At 40.9% G+C, this 3,129-nt stretch overlaps 1 pseudogene; it reads right to left on the bottom strand.

Moving 5' to 3' along the window:
- Positions 1 to 1,805: 1,805 nt before the first annotated feature.
- Positions 1,806 to 2,767, bottom strand: LOC138084196 (olfactory receptor 4D2-like; annotated as a pseudogene).
- Between the last annotated feature and the right edge of the window lie 362 nt (positions 2,768 to 3,129).

Below are 3,129 nucleotides of genomic sequence, written 5' to 3'. Positions count from 1 at the left end.
GAAATGAAAGATTGATACATATGACTATGTGAAAACTAATACCAAAAATAAAGAAGAAAAACCACAAATTGGGTGAAAGAAAGAAAGTAAAGTCTCTCAGTCATATCCGACTCTTTATGACCCCATGGACTGTAGCCTGCCAGGCTCCTCTGTCCATGGGATTCTCCAGGCAAGAATACTGGAGTAGGTTGCCATTTCCTTTTTTAAGGGATCTTCCCAACCTAAGGATCGAGCCTGGGTCTCCCGCACTGCAGGCAGACTCTACCATCTAAGCCACCAGGGGAGCCCCCAAACTGGGTGAAGGTATTGTAATAAATAAGACTGAAAAAGCCCAGTAACCAAATTATATAAGAACTTCTACATTAACAAGAAGCAGGCAATAGAAAATCATGGTAAAGGCATTCATGAGAAATTTGAATATAATTAAAACATGGAGAAATGCTAAAGAAATGCAAATCAAGACTACAGTGAAATACCATTTTTTACCTGCTTAATTGAGAAAAATTAAAAACTATGACAATCAACTGTTAGGAGGATGAGAATCAATGGGAACACTGCAGTGCTGCTGATAACAAAGTAATTTGGTACAACTTCTTTGGAAAACAACTTAGCCCTATTTTGTGAAAGTAAAACTTTGAAGATCTCATAATCCAGCAATTACACTTCAAAGTAATGACCCATAGCTCCTCAACATGACAACTGGAGACAAGCAGAAGATTATTATTCAAAAGAGCATTGTTCCAAGAGCAAAAACTGGGAACCTTTCCAGTAAGCTTAGTCTCACATTGGAATATTATACAACAGAGCAAATGAATGAACTACAGCCAAACAGAACAATATGTGACATTTAGAAACAAAATGTTGAGTGAAAAAAATCAAATGCCAGAATATTACCTAAAATCTGATATTTTATAAACTCAGTAAAACAATATAGTGCTTATGTTAAAATGTGATAAAATTGTTTTTATGAATGATGGAATGATAAACACAAAACTCAAGAAAGTGATTTCATCTGGGTGAAGTGATGTGATGGAGAGGTACCATAGGCAGGTATAAGTTATTGGTATCATGTGGTTCTTGAACTGAGGAGCATGTACATGTGTTCATATGATATAATATAGTGTTTTTATAACTTACATGCATATTACACATAATCATTTGCTTACAATAATTATACCGTACTAAAACATACAGTGGAAAATTGGAATACTCATGATTTCTAAATTGAAAATTAAATAAAATATAGTTATATGGTTAACTCAATGTTTTCTCACAATTTTTGGATTTGATACTTATAATAAGCCTGAGGGATTTGGGATCAGATATTAATTTCAGTGAGTTTGTTGAGGAAGAAATTATGAGTTCAAGAGAGGCCACATGTCTCATTCAAGGTCATCTGTCAGGTAAATGTTGGACACGGTCTCCAATTTAAGGCATAAGACTAAATATTGTTCAGTTTCCAACAATCCAGCCTCACACCAAAACAGGGTCCTGGGAAAAGAGGTCAAATACAGAAAATAGAACTGCTCTTCTGGGGGAATGCTGTCATCCTAACAGAAAACTATCTGCCAAGAAGACAAAAAGGAGAGTGTGGCTTTCCAGAATGTTTCCATGGGAGCACATCTTATTGTCATAGGAGAGTTCAAATCATCCAACACAGACAAAAGTAAGGATAGTTACCTTTATCCTCAAAATCTGGAAAAGTTGCTCATTTTCAAGTTATGAAGAGGCAAGATACAGCAATGCTCTCTCCAGCTTATTGATGGAAAACCAAAAAGCCAAAGCGCAATAGAAGTGACTCACTGTCACTCCCTTTTGCAAAGAAGTCTGGTGCCTCCCTAACCTCTTCACTGCTGCCTATATCTCCTGCTTCTTCAGGGTGTAGATCGGGGGGGCGGGGGGTGGTGAGCATGTGAGTCATGACCGTGTGGCTGATGGATACAGCTTTGTCAATGGAGAAATAAATGAAGGGCCAGGCATAGAGGTAAATGCTTGGAATGAAGACAATAGACACCATGACAAAGGGGGTGGTACAGGTGGAAGCTGCCTTCCTCCTTGCCTGCCCTGAGTGGGACCTCAGCATCACCAGGGATGGCTGAGTAGGAGACCAGGAGGAGGAGGAACCAGATGACATCCAGCATCCCACTGTTGCAGATCATGAAGAACTCCAGGACAGAAGTGTCAGTGCAGGTGAGTCTCAGAACTTGTGGAACATCACAGTAGAAGTTATCTAGGACATTGGGGCCACAAAAAGGCAGTGGGAGCATCAGAGCCAGTTGGGAGATGGAATGAACAAAACCTACCATCCAGGCTGTCACGACCAGCCCCACACAGAGCTGAGTGTTCATGATGGTGACATAGTGGAGGGGCCGGGATATAGCAACAAGGCAGTCATAGGCCATCACTGAGAGGAAGACGACCATGGCACCTCCCAGAAAGTGGAAGAAAAAAATCTCGGCCATGCATCCCTGGTAGGAGATGGTCTTCTTCTCAGTGAGGAAGTCCACCAGCATCTTTGGAGCAGTGACTGAGGAGAAACAGAGGTCTCTGACAGCCAAGTTTCACAGCAGTGTGCGGTGTGTGAATTTCACGCAGGTGTGTGGAACCTGGAATCAGAGGTCACCGTGACCATAACCAGGAGGGTTCCCATGACAGTGGTTGTGTAGACAAACAGGAAAACCAGAAACAAGACTAGCTGGAGCTCCTGAGTCTGTGAGAGCCCCAGGAAGACAAAATTTGACACTCACATGAGGTTCCCCAGTTCCATGGTGTCTTCTCCAGGCATCTAAAGAAAACACACCACAGACAGTAATGTACTAATGCTCAGGGACTCAAATTGAGTTCCTCAGATCTAGATGATGGATATTTAAGTGCACATCTTAATTCCAGTTGCTGACTAAATGGTCCTACCCCTGGAATGTGTACAACTTGGTAATAGAATATATACTCATGAAATATTTAAATCCATCCAGAGACACATGCAACCTACTTTTAAAAGATTCAGTGTTACTGAGGAAACCAGAATTGAAAGAGACACGTGTACCCCAATGTTCATCACAGCACTGTTTACAATAGTTAGGACAGGGAAGCAACCTATTTGTCCATCAGGAGATGAATGAATAAGAATGT

The sequence above is a fragment of the Capricornis sumatraensis genome, chromosome 8 (assembly GCF_032405125.1).
Source record: "Capricornis sumatraensis isolate serow.1 chromosome 8, serow.2, whole genome shotgun sequence".
NCBI classification, from domain to species: Eukaryota; Metazoa; Chordata; class Mammalia; order Artiodactyla; family Bovidae; genus Capricornis; species Capricornis sumatraensis.
The sequence above is the reverse complement of the archived record's forward strand: the minus strand, read 5'-3'. Positions and strand labels throughout refer to the sequence as shown.